This window comes from Galeopterus variegatus, unplaced genomic scaffold, assembly GCF_000696425.1.
Source record: "Galeopterus variegatus unplaced genomic scaffold, G_variegatus-3.0.2 Scaffold3831, whole genome shotgun sequence".
Taxonomy (NCBI): Eukaryota; Metazoa; Chordata; class Mammalia; order Dermoptera; family Cynocephalidae; genus Galeopterus; species Galeopterus variegatus.
Window position 1 is genome coordinate 177,434 of NW_007729942.1, and position 7,944 is coordinate 185,377.

Genomic DNA, 7,944 nt, shown 5'->3' on the forward strand with positions numbered 1-7,944 from the left:
TCGTGCAGAGTCATCCTACACTTTCCTCTTCCAGCTCACATGGCCCATGCACATCCTGGTCACATCAACATCAGGGGACAGGGTCTGGGAGGCCCAGTAGCCAGCTTCAACCCACCCTATCCTCTAGCAGACTCATGACTCTGCCACAGGAAAGAATTCAAGGACAGAGTCACAGTAGAAGGTGGAAAAGGTTTAATGTAACGGATAAGAAGTATAGCCTTTACAGAGAAAGTGCAGCCTAGCTCCAGAGACTGAGCATGGCCTTGCACCAGGTTTAATGCAAAAGTAAGAAATGCACACTGAAGGTTTAGTATAAAGTGCAGGCTGGCTCAGGAGAGTGAGCAGTGGAAGGTAAGATACAAAGAAAGAAACACACTCCTCAGAAATAAGCTTAACACAAAAGTAAAGTATACACATCTCTCCCAGCCAGGTGCAGGTGGGCTCCTGGAAAGCCAGCAACAACTGATGTTGAAGTAAGGTCCAGGGGGCCCCGATAGTCAGTCTCAACCCACCCGGTCCTCTTACCAGGTTCTTGACTCCGCCACAGGAAAAAATTAATGGCAGAGTCACAGTAGAAAGTGAGAACAGGTTTAATATAACAAGAAATACAGATTCCACAGAGAGAGTGCGGCATGCTCTAGAGACTGAGCATCGCCCACAGCAAGTTTAACACACAAGCAAGAAATGCACACTTAAAGTTTAGTACCAAGTGCAGGCTGGCTCAAGAGAGTGAGCAGTGGAAGGTAAGATACAAAGAAAGAAACACACTCCACAAGCAGAGTGCAGGCTGCCTCCAGGAGAGTGAGCAGCAGCCCCGCCTCCTGGGATTCTGCTTTTATAGTTTAATAAATATTCAACTGAGGGGGTGGTTCCCAGTTATGTAACATAGTCTTGCACATGTTCAGTTGGTCTCTTCTTGGTCAAATCCTACCACAGGCACCAGACATATTTGAGAATATTCTGTGCTCTTTAGCTCCTGTAGTGGAAGGTCATTCAGCTACCAGGGTTACATAACCCCTCCCTACTGAGCATGCCCAGCCACTGGATTTTTATAATCCCTTGTCTCATTTTCCCATATTGTGATGAAAAAAGGTCTAACCGGCAACAGTAGATCTCCTCTAGAGGAGGGGCCGGAGCTTTGAGGAGTGGCAGAAAATCCAAAGGCATGTCCTGAAACCTGAATCCAAGGAAACTGAGCTCCTATCAACATTTCTGTGCATGTGATCAATGGCCCTGTTTGGCTAAGCCATATGAAGTTGCCCTTTTTTTTTTCCTTTTTGTCTTTTTTCGTGACCAGTAACAGGATTGCAACCCTCGGTGTTGCGCCCGCACCGCACTCAACCAGTGAGCAGACCGGTCTCTATATGGGATCGGAACCCTCGGTGGGAGCGCCGCCGCACTCCCAAGCGCCGCACTCTACTTAGTGCACCACCGGGCCGGCCCGAAGTTGCCCTTTTTGGAGGTAAAAAAAAAAGGGCCGAATATCAGCAACTTTATATGGTTTGATCTAAAGATATTTATGTTACGTTTATGTTTTGATGAAACGATTTTTTGCAGTGACCCATTTTTGTGGATTCCTGCACAAAATATACTGCAACATAACAGTAACAAACTTCAAACTTAGATGTAAAAAATAACACGTACTTCGTATGAAAATATACCAGCAGAGCTCACCCAAAGGAAACAGCTAACGCAGTTACCATCGTATGTGCTCAGTCCTTAAGGTGGCAGAATTCTTTAAGGACCTAGTAGTCCCTTGCTGCATTTGCAGAAGGAGGGGTCACGTCTTTCGGGTCCCCCCAGCACAGGGTCTCCACAGGGCATGGATGAGGGGAAAGGGGAGGTAGACAGGCATGACAGGAACAGCAGGTCCAGAGAAGGGGGGGGGACTCCCCCCAGAGGGGGAGTCTGGCACTGACAGAGACACTCTTCTCTAGTCCTCTGTGAGAAGTGGCCTTCAGCCTCCCTGAGCACCTTCCCCTCCCACCTGTCCTCAGCCCCAGCCTACCCGTGTCTGTGGTTTGACAGGAAGCAGACATTTCCTGCCCTTGGAGGCCACTGGACCGGACCCAGGGGTCAGAGCTGGGGTGGGGGTGGGCAAGCTCGGCAGTGTCCTGTGGGGCCACCGATGTTGGGGCTGCCAGGTGTGGGGAGTGGGCCCCGTGGATGCACAGGCCCCCCCAGCCTCTTCCTCGCCCCAGCTCCATCTGCCCCTCCTGGGTGCTTCTTGAGTAAACCAGCCAGGCTTCTGCCAAGTGCTGTAGGGTCTTGCAGAGTGAGCCACCTGAGCCAGCGGGTGGCCAAGCTTCCTGGTGCCTGGAGGGGAGCACAGAACACAGTTTCAACACGGAACCATGTGGCGCTCTGTTAATGAAGCAGCTGGCACTCTTTTACCCGTGAGGTCTCTGGAGCTGGCTGTGTATCCTGCACCTCTGGCCAACAGCCTCGGTGGCCGTGGCTGCCACCCTGGCCCAGGTCTGACTTCCTTGGGGGTGCTCTACTCTCTTGGGTTTCTTCTGAGAGCCCTCAAGGCCCCTGGCTCTGCCCCCCACCCACCCCATGATGAATCAAACTGTTTTATTATGGTGACTTCCCCATTTGGGGATGCTGTGACTATTGGCTTACTCTGCAGAGTAGATCTAGAAGGGACTGGGGTTTTATTTTCACATTTTATTGTGAGTGGCTGGTGTCCACCAGCTGGTCAGGGTCAGTAGGTCTGTGGTGCTCTTGGATACATAGCTGGGCCAGGACCCACTAAATGGCATTGGTTTCTGTGTCTGCACAGTGGTTTTGCCATTTAGGGCTGATGGGGTGTGAGGGGCGTCCAGCCCGTGGCCCTCCTGTCTCCCTGTGCTTCCTTTGTGTGCCGCCATGGAGGGGCACCTCCTCCTTGTTCTGAGGTAAAGCAAGTGTGGCTCTGCGACTTCCTATGGAGTGTTTGGGGGCTCTTTGAGGCCCCCCAACGTGTCCTGCCAGGACATGGGTTTGCTTGTTCTGGCTTCTGCTCCCTGGGTACCTCTTGCTGGGTCACAGGGCCCTGTGCTTGTCAGGAGGGTCAGGGTGGGACCCACGCAGCCCCATGAAGTGCTGGCGCCTGCAGCTGCCACCCAACTGTCCCGCTCTGCAGCTGTCTTTTTAGAGCAAGAGTTTTTCATTCTGATGCAGAACACTGTGCCTTTTTTTGGCATAGTTTTTGCAGTTACGTGTAGGTCTGTGATCCTTTTTGAGTTAGTTGTGTTTCCTCATACAGTTCTCCAGTGTGAGGGGAAAATGGTCCAGCACCATTGTCAGAAACACGTTTCCTGTCGGGCTGCTTTGGCCCCGTCAGTCAGTCTGAGTTTCTGTTTCCTGCCACACACAGAGTCTCCACTGCTATTGCTCATGCACATCTTGAGGTCAGGTGGTCCAGCTCTTCCCTTTCAGGGATGTTTTGGCTATTCTAGGTCCTTTGTATTTCCATGTAAACTTTAGAGCCAGCTTGTCATTCCTACGACAATGCCTGCTGGGATTTCAATGGGGCCTGTGTGGAGTCTGTAGATCCACGTGGGGAGGGCTGACACCTGGACACATCGGGTCCCCTAATCTTCTGCTGGGGTTGGATGTCACACGTGCTGTTTTGTGTTGTTGACCAGTACCCCAAGGGGAGATGGTGGGAAATCAAGAGTCATGCTTTATGAAATCAGGAGGACCTTACTGGCTGCTGACCTGTAAGGCCACTCAGTTTATTTTTTGTTCCTTTTTATAAGCCAGTGAAAATAACAAATTGTACTGATTAAATCAATTATATCTGGTACCAAGCTATTTATAGAACATTTTAAGCTGCCACAGCACTTGAAGATTCATAGCTAACTACTTATCAACAAAATAAGAACATAAGTTCTCATTTTCCAGGTCAAGTTTCCAGGGTCCTGGGTTCAATCAAAGGTCAGACCTCAACGGGAAGGGGAAGTGGGGAAAAGGGCAAAATGGGGAGCCAGTCTTGCTGGCTTTTTCCCTAGAATGGCAAGGACCTTGTCAACTTGCCATTCATGACCTCAACGGGAAGGGGAAGTGGGGAAAAGGGCAAAACGGGGAGCCAGTCTTGCTGGCTTTTTCCCTAGAATGGCAAGGACCTTGTCAACTTGCCATTCAGTTCCCCATAGTTCTGCGCTCATAACCCACCAGTCTTGCACAGCTTTTGTTAAATTCACCCCTAAACAATTTCATATCTGGGTTCGATCATAAATGGTATTTTTTCAGTTTTATTGTTCACTGCTAGCACCTGGCAATACCGTTGGTTGTTGTTTACTGAACTGATTTTCCTTCAATCACCACAGAAGGCCCAGCCCCACCTTTGCCGTGGCATGTGGCCTGTTAACCCTCAGGACAAGCTCCTACTCTCTCCAGCCTTTGTGCATTTAGAATGCACATGAGCAGCTCTCCCCTGCCCGTGGCACAGAAGAGCAAGGATCCAGTACCCCTAGAGGAGGACAGACTCGAGGACCGAGTCACATTGTTCCTCCGACAGTGTGGACCACCCGCCCGTCCTGATGCTGGGCCACATTCTGTCCTCCCCCCTAGGGAGTCAGGCCTGCAGGCCATCAAGGGCTGGGTAAGAACATTCAGAAATGCCGTTGAAGGTCGGGATGGTGTGGCCCGCACTGTTTTGCTTGGAGTCCTCTACAGAGAGCAGGCAGCGCAGAGCAGCCTACAAGCACCTTCCACGCTGCCCTCCTCTGGCCCCAGCCCCACTCACCCCACTCAGATGTTTCTTTGGAACATGTGATATGCCAGAAATAAGCACCACAGGCTGTGGTCACCCTGTACCTGACTCGCCTGTTGTGCTCGCAGTTGTGCTCTGATGCAGGAACAGAAACACCAGAGGTGTTTCCAACACTTTTCAACTTGGTTTTGAAGCATTTTAAGACTTTTCTGTTTTTGTTCATGCCGTGCCTGTGGGTAGCCGATCCCGCCCTGCCATGCCCAGAGCCACATAGGACCCTGGGCTCCGCAGTGGTTGCTGACCATGCCGGGGTGGGCATTGACCGGCATGGGCCACGGCCTTCATGCTCAGCCACATGCAGATTGTACCATCACTGGGTTGGCGCTGAGCCCACCACTGCCGCCCACCTCGAGTTGCCACTTAAGGCGCCGTGGCTGTGGGAAGATGCTAATCCAGTTTCACTGGGGTTCATCTATCGTCTGTCGTGAGTCGTATAACCCCGCCGACTCCCTGCAAGGTGGCTCAGGGCCTGCACAGCGTGTGTATGGATGCATAGAGGCAGCCTGGGGCCCAGAGCGGGGTGCTCTCAGCAGCCTCCCCACGTCCAGGTGCTGCAGCCAAGGCTCACAGTCGCCAGAGCTGTGTGGTGGGTGCTGGGCCACTCTAGGAACCTGACCTAACGGGCCCGGGAGCTCCATGGTTGCCCGGGGTGTCTCAGTGACCTGCTGGCGACAGGCTTGCTGCTTCCAGCGCCTGCTCAACCCCCTCCCGCTGAGGGGCACCCAGTTTCCTCCAGGCCGTGGAGGCCAATCCGGCCCTTATGTTGTGGCACCAACCAGTACCCCAGGCACTGGGAATCATGGGCACACAGGCCAGCCCATGTGCGGACAGACCCCACGACCCCGACAGGCTGGGCTGGGCAGTGATGTGTCTAAAGGCTAACAGGCTCTTGGTGGCTTTGTGAGCAATGGCAAATGGTTCTTCAGTCCAGGCATGATGCTGTGTCCCAGAAAATGCCAGGTGGCTGGATCCGCTGCCCACAGGTGTGTCTTGTCACCTGCTGGTGACGCAACCCCACAGGCTCTGGTGAGGGCCCCTTTGGCAATGACATTCATGAGCACGTCCCTGCAGCGGCGCTCTCCCTGACTCTTGGCACTCCTGGGCTGTCTGTAGCGTCGCTGCTGAGTGCGCGTCCTAGGAGTGGTCCCGCGGTTCCCGGCCTGCATGCCAAGGCGCCCGAGACGCTTTGGGCTTCTCACGGCCGTAGGTGTCAGCTGTGCCCCATGGTCCTCCAGTCTGTGCTGTGACCAGGGGCTGCAGCTTTGGAAACAAGTCTGGAGGAGTCACCCCGGAGAAGGGTTCTGCCCATGCGTCCTAGGAGTGGTCCCACGGTTCCCGGCCTGCATGCCAAGGCGCCCGAGACGCTTTGGGCTTCTCAAGGCCGTAGGTGTCAGCTGTGCCCCATGGTCCTCCAGTCTGTGCTGTGACCAGGGGCTGCAGCTTTGGAAACAAGTCTGGAGGAGTCACCCCGGAGAAGGGTTCTGCCCAAGAGTCTCCATCTCTATTGATTCAGTTACAGCAGGTCCCCTACAGGGATTGGTGCTGCTCTTGGCCCCACTCCCCTCCCCGTGAGAAAAGTGCCTGCCTGGAGGTGATCTTCCTGCCATCTGCTGGCTCCACCATCCAGCAGTGGCTCTTTAACCTGCCTCAAACCTCAGCAGAATCCCCCACCAGGACACTGCAGACATGGCCCATGACGGCCACTCAGGGCAGTGCCCAGAGGAAGTGCAGCCCACCTGGACACAAGATGCAGGCCTCAGGCTGGAGCAGGGACACAGGGACAGTGGAGCCTGGCAGCTCAGCATCGGTGATGGTGCCGGCCCTGTCAGAGCACAGAGCCCTGGACCTAGGCTCTTCAGTTCTTGGCTTTCCGATATTGCACTTCCGGTTGATGGCATACCAGCGGGACATTTGCCTGACAGGCTCTGAGTTTAGTTTACCTTCCCGTGCAATGCACCGGGATCAGAGGCAGATCAGCAAGCCAGTGACCTTTGAGCCCCATGAGGCTGAGCGGCCTCCCAGCTGGCTGGTGCGGAGGGGCCATGCCTGCACGACAGCCCGCAACATGCACCAAGCGCCAGCAGAACATCACCCCCAGTTCTGTGTGAGTTAGTTTTCGTGACATGACCTTTATTCGTGGTGATTGGATCCATGGAGGTGGGCAGTCACCAACAGGAGTTTCCACTGGTTTTACAGCTATTCTCACAGTTTAAGCAACGGTTAAATAAAAATGGCCCTGGGAATTGGCAAGACTTTTTTTCCTTTAAAGGGTCAGTACATTATTTCAGTCTGAGAAGTGCTGGGGGGGCCACCGTCCTCTGCGGTGGCCACCAACCACATGTGTGCCTGAGCACTGAAACATGGTGGTGCCATGTGTTGAGGTGCCCCAGTCTCCAGTGACTGCCTCGAGGAAGGTGTGCCGACTGCCTCAGTAGCACTTACACCGACACACATGGGAAAGACAACTCCACAGAGATGCCTGCTCAAACACCACAGCCTCATGGAAATCGGCCTCACCATTCTCACCTTATGTTTCAAAGTGACCACAAGGAAATGTGATGTTGCGTGCATGGCTGGAGTTCTGTCTGGGTGGGCAGCACCAGGCGCTCAAAGGCTCCCATTGCACAACTCCCAAGTTTTTGCACTTGGCCTCCAGTCCCCCGTGGGTTTCTAATGCTCCAGCCATAGGAGGGAGCAGGGGCGGAGCGCGTGGCGGAGGGCAGCAGAATGATTCAGAAGGCCGAGGTCTCCATGTCCAGCCAGCTGGACCTGCAACATGCTTGGTCTCTAACCTAGTGGGGGGCTGGAAGGCCAGGAGGGGCCCATCCAAGCCCAGGTAGGGTTTTTCTCCCCAGGCCACCGGCCCAGCCTCTGAGGCCCTTGTTTCAGTCCCATTCAGCGTGGGGAGGAGTGAGGGCTGCACAAAGCAGCTGTCACAGACCCCAACCCTCCTGCCTGTCCATCCCCAAGTTCATGAACAGCAAGACAGAGTGTGTGTGTGTGTGTACACAGAGCACACACATGAATATGCACAGCCCACCCAGCAGGGCCCGGGCTGCTCACAGCTGTGTACCATCTGACCTCTGGGCCCCCACTGAAAACAAAATAAAACCAGAACCAACCCCCCCTCAGTGCTTGTGTCTGAAAATACCACATTATAAGCTCCTCTGGTTAAGGCTTTG